Source organism: Prionailurus viverrinus, chromosome F1 (genome assembly GCF_022837055.1).
Source record: "Prionailurus viverrinus isolate Anna chromosome F1, UM_Priviv_1.0, whole genome shotgun sequence".
Lineage (NCBI taxonomy): Eukaryota > Metazoa > Chordata > Mammalia > Carnivora > Felidae > Prionailurus > Prionailurus viverrinus.
The window spans coordinates 62,495,034-62,508,717 of record NC_062577.1 but is presented as its reverse complement, the minus strand read 5'-3'; positions in this window follow the sequence as shown (position 1 = coordinate 62,508,717).

The following is a 13,684-nucleotide window of genomic DNA, read 5'->3' as shown; positions in this document are numbered from 1 at the left end:
CTCCGACTTCCCTTATCCTCACCAAGCCCTTCCCTGTCGGTCTTGGGAACTTCTCTCTGAGCCCAACTGCTGATCTGGTTCACTCCCTGACTCATGCTTCCTGTCCATTGAACGCCACTCGGATCCCGCTTCCTCCAGGAAGCCTTCCTAGACTCCTTGCCCCCTGTATTCCCAACCCACCCCCCCCACACACACACCACCTGTCCTGAGCCCTCAGCATACTCTGCGTCAGCTCTCGTTTGGAAGTTCCTGTGTCGCTGTGGTCATCTGACCTTATAAGCATCTTTCTCTCCCCAGATGGACTCCAACTTTCGGGACATCTCTCTAAGTCCCACACTAGACACAGGTGGCAACCAAGTGATATTTCTGGAATGGATGAATAAATGAAGTATTTCTCTCTCTCTTTTTTTTTAAGTTTATTTATTTATTTCGAGAAAGGGGAGTAGGGAGAGAGAGAGAAGGAGCCCGTTGCAGGGCTTGAACTCGTGAACCACCAGATCATGACCTGACCTGAACCAAATCCGAGAGTCAGAGGCTCATGCGACTGAGCCACCAAGGTGCCCCTGGAGTATTTCTAGTTTGCTCTTGCTAGGTCCCCACTTGAGAGACTATTCGGAGAAAGAAAACTTTCGACCCCCTTAACAAAAGCACTTTGGGCCAGAGAGCCCATTTAGGTTGTCCACATTATGGAAAGAGTAAATGGTGTGAATATGATGTGGACCAAAGCTGTAGGAAATCTGACAGTCAGAGCTGTCCAGGAGGCAGTGGTGGCCTTGCAAGGTAGTCTCCACCCCTGGTAGTCAAGCTAACACTGGAAAATCTTGGATTGTTGGACGTCACACAACCTGTCTGGCATCAGATGGGATAACCCTTAGGGTTTTTTTACACACTCAACTCTACGGGTCTCTGCTGTGATCAGGAAGCAAGAGTGATGTCCCCAAGACCGAGGACACAATGGGGGCAGATACATCAGTTCTGGTCAAGGGCCAGCTTTTCAAGCCTTTAGGTTGGCAGATTCAGCACTCTGTCAGCTATTTACTAAGCAGCTTCTGTGGCCGAGGCACTGGCCTGAGAGATCAGGGGCAAGGATCTGACCTCGGACAACTAACTGAGAGCTTGATGAGTTTCACCAAGGACTCATCTGGGGAGGCTAGGACAAGGGGATCTAGCAAATTTGAAGTCAGGAGGTCAGGAAAAGCTTTCAAGGAGAAACGATCTCAAGGGTAGCAGGATCTGCTGAGAGAATGAGGTGGGGTGTCCCGAAAGTTCAATTTCAGGAGCATCAAACCTCAGGGATTGGAGTTTTTTTGAAAACGTAGATCAGGTCCCAGTCTGAGTATGAAAACGTTCTTATGTAATCTTCCCATTAAAAAAAGAAATCAGAACAAACCAAAACAAAGTCACATGCCTAATGTGCAGAGTTTAAAGGGTGAGTCTATCCGTTGGGGTCTCTGAGAAGCAGGTGCTGGCATTGGGGGTGAACGAAGTTCCACGTGGGTGGAGGGAAAAGCCCACAAAAGATAAAAAGGAAGGAAGCAGGGTCAGGCAGGGAGAGGCCACCAGCACCACCGTGCAAAGCGGACAGTCCCTGCTCTGCAGCAAAGATCCCTCACCCTCTCTCCGCAGTCACAGCTGGGCCTCCCCAGGAAGAGCAGGGGCCCCGGGGGGGCTGTGCTGGAGGCTGTCCGTCAGCTGCACCCCTGCAGAGGAAGACGAGTTCTCTCTTGACGGGGATCCAGGATCACCTTCGTGGCCGCTGCAGTGAACACGGTGTGACCAGATTGGTTGGACCTGTCTTCATAAATAAGCATAAACAATATGTCATGCTTCTTGCATAGAGGGACATAATTCTCTCTCTCTCTCTCTCTCTCTCTCTGTCTCTCGCACACCGCCATCCTCCCTAAGCTCTCTCAGTCCGATGTGCAGAAGGGACTTCTCAGAAGATGATTTTCAAGCGCTCTGAAAATCTGATTTTCATTCTGCCTCATGGGAACTCAACTCCATATCTGTCGCTCACTGCCCCTTCACTGTTGCTGTGGTTCAAAGATTTTATTTTTCAGTAATGCCTACACCCCACGTGGGGCTCGAACTCACAACCCCAAGATCAAGAGTCGCACGCTCCACCGAGCGAGCCAGCCGGGTGCCCCCGGCCCCTTCATTTTTGTCCAGTAGGGTGGTCTTCCCCTGCCTCGGATGAGAACTCTGGTCTTGGCTTCTGGTCGGAGTTCAGAAATGAGAACTTCCTGTCCCGAGTAATAACACAAAATTCCAACCTTAACTTCAAGTCGGTCTCCCCCTCCCCCGGCTTGGGTCTGTCTGAGGTTGGGAGCCTACGCCAGGGAACGGGAAAGAGTGTCTCTGCTCGATGAAAGTTTAAAAAAACTTTTTTTTTTTTAATAAAAATAAAAAATAAAAAGAGTGTCTCTGCTCGCTCCCAGCTTACCAGGCACTTCTGCCCGGAGCTCCCTGCCCCCAGCTCCTGCCCCGCCTCTCCAGCAGGGTGAGCGCCTGAAGGAGAGGTGACGACGTCCGGCTAAGTGGCTTTGCTGTCTGTGGGTCTGGCAGATGGTTAAGATGGTCTCTTCCTCTGAGGAGCAGTTTTGTGGCTTCTGGAGAGTTTCTGCTGGTCCTATCCCTCCTACCCTTGACCCAGAGCAGATGCATCTCTACTCTGGGTGGTCCTTCGAAAGGCCCTCCACAACCCCTGGACATGTGACCAACGTTCTGTGCCCTCTTCCCACCCCTCCGCTGTCCCCGCTGTGTGGCACCAGAGACTCAGGCAGCAGGCTGTCTCAATGATGGCCCTCGGTGATCTGTCATATTCCTCCCTGACAGGTGCCAGGATCTACAGCACATCGCACTCCTGCCTGCCTCGAGGGGGTCAGATCTCAGCGCACAACGCTCCCAGGCCTTGGACCCTCCCCTACGGGACCCATGTCCAACCTCCCCAAGTCCTCACCTTGACCGCCCCTCCCTTGGCCCGCGTCCTTTAGGGGGAAGCGGCGGGAACTCAGAATAAAACAACAGCTGTGTCAAAGAACTCTCTTTCCAGCGACCCACCCTGAATCCCCACCCCCGGGTGAGGGGTCCCAGAGCAGGGACCCAGGCTGCCCTTCGATCCTGCTGTAAATCCCACCAGGGGAGAGGGGTCCCCCTCACTCTGCTTTGCTCTCCTGACACCTGGCTCATAGACACGGTGGTGGAACCGCGCAGAGAGGCTCCCGGCTAACACCTGGCATGCGACGGACACTTTGGGTTCCCTTCCCGCAGCCTCCGGCCCGGCTGATTCCGGCGTTGCTGTTGGACGGCGTCGTGACGGTCCCCCCCGCACCCCCCCATGCCTGCACCTCTGCTTTTCCGCTTCTGGGCTTTCTCAGAAGCAGTGGAGGCCACTCAGCCCAGGCACGGAGGCGCAGGGGGGCCGTGTACAGACCCCGGAGGCCACCCCAGCCAGTGAGGTGCCGACTTGGTGGCTAAACGCCCCCCTGCCCTTCCCTGCGACCCTGCTGAGGCTTGTGCTCTGTGGTTCTTCAAGGGTTGAGCCCCACTTGCCCACGGCAGTGACCCACCCTTGACACGGCCGGTGTTGGCTTTCCTCCCCTCCCAGGCTCGTCTTCCTCATTCTTTCAGGTTGGCTTCCCGGGTCACCTCCCCATAAAGACTTCCTCCACCCAAGCCCTTGTCCAAGGCCCGGCTCTGGGAGGAACCCAGAGTAAGATACTGTTGTCCGTGATAAAAATAGTTGCGCCCGTGACATTTAGCTCCCCGGTGTCTCCCGCCGGGTTTTCTTAGGGACAAATAAGTTTCTCCTGCCATAATAGCCCTGGGAAAGAGGGGCCAGGGAGAAGCTGGTCCTGCTCCAATGGAGGGGAGGGGCGGTAATAAAGGGTCCAACCTTTCATCAGACTCTCTCTCCTCAGCTTCTCTTCGGGTCTGGACAGATGGGGACCCGCACAGCAAAGCCATGGCCCTGCAGGAGCCATTAGCAGATAAGTCCCAAATAAACCACCTCCTCACGTCTCTGTCCTATTCCACCTGCCCGGTTCGCCTTCTTCTTCAAGGTCAGGGTTAAAAGCGGTGACTGAGCAGGGCCGTGAAGGTGGCAGGAGAACCCTAAAATAGCGTGCAGGTGGTTAAAGGGTGCCCAGAAGGGCCCAGAGCTCCCCCTGCGTAGGAACCAGCCCTTGCGGGGTCCCTGAGGTGGGAGAGAACAGCCCCCACGCACGGCAGGGCACGTGGATCCCGCCAGGATCCCACCAGGCGAGGCCGAGAGACTGAGGTGAAGGAGCTGAGCCGGGCAGCGAAGGGGGCAGGAGGCAGCTCCCAGGGCCTCGAGGGCAGCTCGAGTGTATAAGGCCCGCTCTCCCCAGAAGGTCACCTGTCACGGCTGGAGAAAGGACGGGCCAGAGGCGCACGGAGGGGGGGAGGGGGGGGTGGGGGTGGGGGGTTAGGTAGAAAATCTGTTTTAAGATAGGAGACAGTTGAACATATTTAAATGCTGAGGAGAGAAGCAAGCAGGAAGCAGGAAATGAATGACAGGGTGGACGCAGAGGGGCCCCCACCACTCCCAGAAGATGCGAGGGAGCTGAGATTCAGGGCCCGGGAGGAAGCCCCAGCCTCGGGGTGCGAGATCGTCTTTTATTTTAGGAAAAGACGGCCAGAGATGGGGTGGGTTTGTAAGTGGCAAGAAGCTGAGGGGAGTCCTGCCTGGTGGTTTTAATTTTCTCGGCAAAGTAGAGGTAACGTTATCTGCTGAAACTGAGGGTTTGAGTGGGTGTGTCAAAGGCAGACATTTTGGGAGAAAGGACAGGGTTCGAAACAGATCAGGTGACTCTGTGTCCAGGTTTCTGGGGACTGTCCCAGTTTACGCCTGTTGTCCTGGCCTGGGTATCAATAATGCCCCTTTTTGCTCTTAGGAAGGGTCCTGGTTTGTAGGATAAATTACGTGGATACTCTAGAACAGGAGCAAAATCTTACTAAAGGAGTCTCAGTGAGCTAGCTAAGCTTTATTATTTTTTTTAAAGTTTATTTATTTTGAGAGAGAGAGAGAGAGAGGGAGGGAGGGGCAGAGGGAGAGGGAGAGAGAGGGAATCCCAAGCAGGCTCCACGCTGTCAACACGGAGCCCAGTGCGGGGCTCGAACCCGCGAACCATGAGATCATGACCTGAGCTGAAATCAGGACTCGAACGTCCAATGACCGAGCCACCCAGGCGCCCCGCTAGCTAAGCTTTAAGAGTTGAGGACCACCCTTAGCTCTTCTGGCCAACGAATGGCCCCGACGGTCCGGAGGAGGCGGTGGGGCGGGCAGGGGGTACGAGAACGCACCTGCAACCATCACAGTGCCTGGGCTCCTCCCTCTGCGGAGTGGGGTCCTCACCGCACCTGCTCCACCTGCAGGCAGCGGTGGAACGAAATGAGGTGTCAAAGGAAATGAGCCTGCAAAGGGTGACAACTGGGAGGGTCTGTGCCTGTGAGATGTGCTTCTCACTGATGGCCCGCGACTCGGAAAGCTCAAGGGCTTTGGCCTCAGGACGACCCAGAGCCCCTCGGTCATCGGCCAGGGTCTGGGGCCACTGAGGAGAATACACAGGAAGTCTCTAATGCTGGACACATGCCCAGGCTTATTCGAGAAGGTTCTCTGGCAGCACCGATCCGCCGCGGTCGGGGAGGCAGAGGGCGTCGCTGGCGGAGGCGGCCCAGCTGGGAGTTACCGGGAGTTCGCGCCCCCTCCCCACCCCCCTGTGCCAGGTCAGCCCAGCATGCTCGCTGCCCTGAGCCCCGGGTGCGCCGCGCCCGGCAACTCATTCCTCGTCCCTCCCGGGCATCCAGACCCCAGAGCAACTCCTGCACACCCGCCGCCCTCGACTTCTCCCAAGTGCCATCGAGCTCAGAACGCAGGGATCAGCGCGTGCACCGCAGAGCCGCACAGAGTCCCTCGGAGGGACGTTTACCTCACCGGTTCCTCTGGCCCCGCTCCAGACCCGGGGAACCAGAGTGGGGGGGGGGGGGCTGTGGGGGGAGGGGTTGCAAATCCGCCTGCTGCTCCAGGTCCCCCGGGGGGTCTGCTGCAGGCTAACATCGGACAACACCCCACTCTGCCTGCTCCTCTGTTTCACTGAAACGGAGAGGAAATTCCCCGGCCATAAATCTTTGTCTCCGCGTGAGTAGGGATCTGAGACTGCCCGCTTCTTGGGCTGGGCTTCCCAGAACAGGAGAGGGTCTCTGGGGCTTTCAGTGCGTCCTCCTGGGGGTCCCCTGGCAACTTGGGGGCGCTCTGTCCCCGATCATGCAGGGGAAGCGGGAGCGAGGCCTGGGAGCGTCCACCTGACACGGCCCGGGTCCCGGGTCCCGTGTCTGTGCTTATCCTTTGACAGTGGCCGGGGCGGGGGGCGGGGGGCGGGGGGAGGTGGGGGCTGTTGAAACAGAAGCTGTTGGAAAACAGGGTGCCGTCGCCCAAAGAAAAGTTCAGAATCTATTGGTCTCGTCCAACCCCTTATTTTATGAATTAAAACCGCAAAAAGGAAAACCAAAAACCAGAGGTCCGGATGCTAGAGGGGCGTTTCTCGGGGGCCACACGAGGCCAAGCAGACGCCCACCCCCAGGTCACCGGGTGTCTTGTCTCTCAACGGAGACTTGACTCAGTTGGACTGACTTGAGCTGTAACAGAGCTACATCTGGTGATGTCCCCGCGCACGGAAAACCCGCGCGGTACAAGTTACTCGTGTTTTGGTGGAATTGTCAGTTTGCACTTGTACACGCTTTTCACTTTTAATTGTATTTGAGGCTGGAGGCGCTCAAGGAGCCGGAAGGGTGCGGACGCCCGTGGCCGGAGGAAAGCCAAGGCCGCAGCCCGGGCAGGGGGGCCCCCCGAGGGTACTTTTCTCACTGACTTTAGCACTCACAGAGCAGGCTCCAAAGCCCAGCGCTTCGACGTCCCAAAATTTATCAGAATCTGGGATGCTGCCTCGTTTTATCAGAGGTGACATCGTCAAGTGGCGCACTAAACTATGTTCATCCCGCAAATATTCACGAAGCTTCGGGTAAGCGCCGGGCGCCGCTCTGGATGCGGGCGGCGGCCGTGAGCCGGGAAATGCGGCGGCTACAGCATCACGCAGGGGCTCGGGGGGCGTGAGCAACACACACGGGCAAACAACAGCCAGCAGGAAGTGGCGAGGTGAGGACAGAGCCGCCCGAAGGAACGACCCGGACGGCGGCAAGGTGTCCACTGGGCCCAGCGCTCAGACCAAACCCGCCAGCCGCAGCTGCGCCCCGACGTCTCCCGCTCGCTCGGTCAGCGTGAGGAGTTGGCGACCGAAGGCTGCCGGAGAGCACGGTGCTCGGGGAAAGGAGACGGCCTGTGGCTCAACAATTCGGCCCCAACCCCCCGCGCCCTTCTCCACGGTGCTCCCTCTGCCAGGCTGCGGCGGGCCGGCTGCAGGAGCCCCAGCCAGAAGCCAGAAGCCACCGTCGGGGTTTACCTCTGTGACTCTGCGTGCCAAGGCCACGGCCACCCCACCTCCTTCTTCTAACAAGGTAGACGCTTCCTTCGGACCAGCTGGTTCTTTGGAGAGATTTTGCAAATTTCATCTCTGATCCACTGAGTAGCGATTTACTAATTTGGGATTCAGAAAGCGCCCCCCCCAGCCCCATGCGCAAACACACATGCACACGTACATGTACACACACGTATGCACACATGCTCACACATGAACACACGTGTGTGTACTCACACATGCACGCGCGTGCTCGCACGCACACACACGTACTCACACCTGCACACACCCATACACACGTACTCACACATGCACGCGTGTGCACGCTCGCATGCGTACACGCACACATACTCACACCTGCACATGCACCCATGCACACGTACTCACACCTGCACACGCACCGTGCACACGTATTCACCCATGCACACACTCACGTGTACTCACACATGCACGCGTGTGCACACTCGCACACGTACAAGCACACGTACCCACACCTGCACACACCCATACACATACTCACACATGCACACGTGCACGCACACACACACTAAACACTTCTCCTGAGAAAGGCTGCAGACCTTCATTATCCAATACAAACGCTCTCACCAGAGAAGACCTTATCCCCTGTAGAGATTTCATGACACCCTATGGGGTCGCTCTGCTCTCTGGGTCAAATCCTTCTTCCCGGGCAAGAGAGGGTCTGTCTGGGGTCCTGACCCAGGGCACTGAGAGTGGCTTGGGGGTCAGGCCACCTGGAAGGGAGAGGCTTCCCTTCCCCAAGGGGGCAGCAAGCTGATAACAGAACAGCAAGGGTGCAATGTTTTCTCCCCATCTGTGGACAGGGCTAAGGACAGGGGAGGCCTCAGGGATCCCCCCCCCCCAGTCTCCCAGAAGAGGGAATGGAGGGACAGGACAAGTGGAGCATCTCGGAGCAGCCACCAGGCCGCTCTGTCGGAGGGGGCAGGAGAGGCGGGAAGAATGACCCCGGCATGGATGAGGCCTGGCACTCGGGATGTCCAGTCGGGCTGACTGCGCATGGCCTCGTCGGAAGGGGTGTGCAGGGGAGAGGGGAGGCAGGGGTCCGTGCCTAACTCGACACCTTCCAGAAGCTCGCCTGGTGCCGTGTCACCCGAAGTCCGTGCCATCCAGTCCTCTTTGGAACACTGGTTTCTGAACTTTAGGAAACATCCACACAGCCCTTCCCTCCAAGGAAATATTACCAGAAACCCAGTTCGTAAAGCATAAATGGACTTTTCTGGTGGAGGCTGGGGGCTGCAGCCCCTCTCAGCGTAAAACCCGATGGCAGTGCCTCGGGACCCTGAGGTTCCTTGGCGGCTCCGGGCTTGCAGGGGGACAAAGAAACGAGGCATCGAGGCACCGCCAGAGGTCGAATTCCAGGCCCCCCCCATTTACATATCAGGCTTATGAAAAGATTTCTTGGCGGGAGGGGGAACTTCCCTTTAAAAAAGCCATCCCCCAGTATACTTGAAATTCTTTAAAATAGTGTTTATTACTGCTTCTGTGGCTGTAAACGAGTAAGAGAATACCGTGTGCTCTCGTAAGCAAGTCACCATGGCTTGTCCCGGCAGAGGCCATCAAAGCTGGGGTGTGGGTAGTTCGTCCCCCTGGAGAATCACAAGCCGGGTCAGGCGGGTGATCAGAAAGCAGAGAGGCAAACCCCATCCCACAAGGGCCATGCCCACTCGCCTTCTCAAGCGCTTTTGCTGCAACACCCAGAGCCCGTGGGGGACGCGCGGACAACGCAGGAGTTGCCGACGGGGTGGCCGAAAGACGCGGCTAAAGACAGTGTTCGCGGCGGCCACACCGTTTCCCGAGCAGTCCTGTGATTGCGCAGATGCCTCGCCGCCCTCCCAGACCCGTGCTGTCGAGGGGAGACCCACCCTTGTGGCCCTGCCTTAGCGGGGACACAGCGCGAGAGACGCCATTTGGATAGTGACCTTGCTCCTGGCTCCAGCTTATCTGCCTACCCCGCTGGCTTTTCATCTGATTTTCCTAACCGACTGGTGTCTTCTCTCGGACGCATTTGCAAACCGCGTGCAAGAGGGCGGCCCGGCCCACGGCGGGAGAACACGGTCCACACGAGACCACCCTCGCCTCTGACGCCCGCTGCACGTTCCACGGGGTTCCCGGAACCACCTTAGGTTCAGTAATTTGCTAGAAGGACTCACGGAACACACTGAAAGCCTTTAGGTTCGCCATTGTGCCTTATGACAGGGAAAGGCAGCCTCGAGCAGAAGAGCACGGGCCCGGGGAAAGTACCAAACGCGTCCTGTCCCCGGTTACGCTCCGCACCCACATGACAACAATGAGCTTGATGACCTCAGCCCACGAGGCTGCCCGTTAGCGTCCCACCCTTCCGAAGGCCCGGTTCATACCTTCCGCATCCAGTCCCTCTGGCAGTAGAAATGATGCCTCATGTCCCGAAACCCTCATCATAAGCCACGTTGTTAGACTGTCTGGTGGCCGAGGTCCCCGTGCAAACAGAGACATTCCTATGGGACACGACACCCCTAAGGACCAACCCAGCAGCCGCTGGCAAAGGCCAGACCTCTCCTTGGGTAAAGTTAATTCTGCACGACACAACGTTAAATTCACTTGCAGACAAGGTGACGAGGAGGAAAGAAGAAATGCGCCAACCTTCCAAAGTGCGTCCATCCAGGCGCGACCGGACCCCTGACCGCTGCCCATCACTGGAGGTAACACCCCCAGGGAGAAGCGAAGGGACACCGTGTGCCCACAGCCTCTGAGCCCCTCTGTGAGCTGGCTGTGCCGCTCGCGTGGGAGCAGGGGGCAGGGGGGTGCCCGGCCCTGAGCAGGAGAAGAGGGACATCTCCCAGCACCCTCTGGGAGGAGGAACAGCACGGAGATGCCGGTGGACTCCGGGGTGGACAGGCCTCACCCCCCTCTGCTCTGTGACCAGGTGAGGGATTCCCAGGCCGAGTAGGTGATGTGGACCCAGTGCGGTACCAGGGGAGGCCTGGTGGCTTTGCAGAAGTGTCTGGAAAGGACGTCGAGTCAAGCTCAGAGCTGGCGCCTAGGGCCCGGGGCCTCCGAGCCGGTCTCACCAGGGTCCAGGTAGAGGTTCCTCTCCTGCAGACAAGACAGGCCGCGGGGTGTGCCGCGTACCAAAAGCCTGTGTCCCCCCAAATTCGCATGCCGAAGGCCCCCCCCCCCCCCGCCCGCAAGAGATGGTCTTTGGAGTTGCAGCCTATGGGAGGTCACGAGGCGGGGCCTCATGGCGACATTAGCACCCTGAGAAGAAGAGATAGCAGAGGGTCTCCTCCCCCCACCCCTCCCCCACCCCCCAAGCCTAAAGAAGGGAACCCAGCATGAGCCTGACCTTCCTACCATCTGGACAGCCCACTTCCAGCCTCCAGGACAGTGAGGACATATTTTCATTGTTGAAGCTCCCCCGCCCCACCACCCGGACACTTCGTGATGGCAGCCGAGCGTCTGTTAGAGGGAGAGGCGGGGAGAGCCCCACAGAGGCACGCACGGGAGAGGGAGCAGAGAGAGGCGGGCGCGGGGCCCTGTGTGCAGGTGGGCTCCAGACCCTCAGGAAGCCTGGCCCCTCTCCACTCTTCCCCATGTGCAGGCGCCCTCTCCGTGGAGCCCGCCGCGTCTCCTTCTCCCCTGTTGCTGGAGTGGACCTCTCTGCGGACCGGCCTCTGCCACTCACCCTGCACCCTGACCTCCTGCTGGGGACTCTGCTTCTGGGCCACACCACCCTCAAGGGTGGCCCGGCACCAGGAAAGCCCAGAGTCTCTCTCCTGGGCTCCCGGGAGGCAGAGCTCCGGGTGGGGGCCCCGGTCCTGCAAGGTGCTGGCATCTCTGTGGAAGAAGAGGAGCCTCAGGGCCGACTTCTGGGGGTGCAGCTTCGCCTGGCATCTCGGGGTCAGCGGCTCCCCTCACGGAGCTAGGGAGAGGGAACAGCGCTCAGCACAGGAGGCGGGAACGGCTCTGGGGAGACGTGGGCCCAGGCTCAGGGGGGGCCTCCAGAACCCTGAGTCCCCAGAGGCCGGGGTCCAAGCCAGAGCGCATCCCAGGTCACAGCCCCACGCCCCACGGGAGACCCTGTCATTGTGTCCCAGGACCCGCCTCCCAGCTACGACCCACACCGCCAGAGCCTCTCTGGAGTCCCGAACCAAAGCCAGAGGGCCGTAGGGGTCAGCTGGTCCCCAGAGGGGAAGGGTCTGGCCCAGGCTGGTTCAGGGCACTTCCTTCCCCTGGCTCTAGACGGGGGCCCTGTGGTCGCCTGGCATCAGGGGCAGCCAGAGGGACAGCTGCTGACCTCTAGACACCAGATCCCTGAGCAGCATCCCAGCCCCACCCCGACCCCCCTGAGCTGGTGACTCACCTTGGACTTGAACCTTGACCAGCTCTGAGGTTTGTCTGCCCAGGTATGGGACGTAGGCCACCTTCCCAGAGCAGCTGTACTGGCCGCTGCTTTCCAGGGTAGCCGTCCCCATGGACAGGGACCATCTGGTCTTCGGGGTTTGGAGTAATCTTCCGTCTTTGTAGAACTTCACCTGGGACAGGACCTTGTTGGCCGATCCATGACATCGCAGAGTCAGGGCGTCTCCCTCGAACACGGGGTCTGGCCAGGCTCGGAGGTGCAGCCAGGCTGTGAGACACGGGAACGGGGTGGCCCCGGAGCCACACACTGCGTGGCCATTTTCTCCGTCTGTCCCCACACCCCCCCAAGCCTGCCTCAGGTCTCCCCCTGGGGACACAGGCTGCTGGATGGCACCTGCTGAGCTGCCCACCCCCAGGCCTTCCTGCCAGACCTGGGCGGGGCCTCTGCTTTCCTCTCCCCTCCCCCTCCTCCCCTCCTTCCTCTCCCCTGCCTCTTCTCCTCACCCTTGAGCTCACAAACTTATGAGATCATAACCTGAGCCAAAATCAAGAGTCAGACGCTTAACCAACTGAGCCACGCAGCTGCCCCAGTTAAAGCATTTGTTAATGGAGAACTGGCGAAATCAATTACGGTCCAGCCATATAGTGAAATCTACTGTGGCCGTCAGAAAACAAGGGGTAGGTCCAGAAATACCTACTGTCTGGAATGAGCTCCATGATAAAGTGTTAATAAAAGAAAATTAAATGCAACGTGTGGAACCACGTGTACAGTGAAACTCCATTTGTGTTTTTTAAAATATGCACATACACATTCACACGTATATATATGTCTGCTTATGCATATGGATTTCTTAGACTATAGACAGCAGACTGGGTAAGTCACAGGCTAGGATTGGGAAGAAACAGCTTTCACAACATGCTTCTTTGTTCTTTAATTTCTTTTCATGTTTATTTATATTTGAGAGAGACAGCGCGTGAGCAGGGAAGGGGCAGAGAGGGAGACACAGAACCCGAAACAGGCTCCGGGCTCCGAACTGTCAGCACAGAGCCCGACGCGGGGCTCCAACTCACGAACTGCGAGATCATGACCTGAGCCGAAGTCAGACGCTCAACCGACTGAGCCACCCAGGTGCCCCTTCTTTGTTCTTAAAAAAAAAAAAAATTTCTGGGGTGCCTGGGTGGCGCAGTCGGTTGAGCATCCGACTTCGGCTCAGGTCATGATCTCGCGGTTTGTGGGTTCGAGCCCCGCGTCGGGCTCTGTGCTGACAGCTCGGAGCCCGGAGCCTGCTTCGGATTCTGTGTCTCCCTCTTTCCCTGCCTCTCCCCTACTTGTGCACTATCTCACTCTGTCTCTCAAAAATAAATAAATGTAAAAAAAAAAATTTTTTTAAAGGAAAGATTCCAACCTCCCTTATTTCCCCATACGGCCTTCAGTCAATCCCTTGTACTTGAAGACGGCCCCCCAGCCCCCTGCAGGGACGGGCTCCTTGCCCAGAAGGTCCTGGGCAGGGGAGCAGCAGAGGACGCGGGAGCAGACCCCGGGAGCCAGAGTCCAGGGGGCCAGTGCCCAGGCGGGAGGCCTGAGCCACATCCTTGGTGTTCCCCACCGTGTCGCAGGTGGTAGTGGAAGAGGTGAGGTTAGCAGGTGCGCTCTTCACTCAGAGACAAAAAGAAGGATCTTCTGCCAGAAGTCGGTTTTGGCATCGCATTCTCGGATTCAGTGTCCCCGCAGGATGTCCCTGGCAGGCCTGGGCTTCAGCTGGCGGGGAGGCCTGGGTGCGTCGGGGGTCACGGCTGAGAAAGGGCGGGGCGGA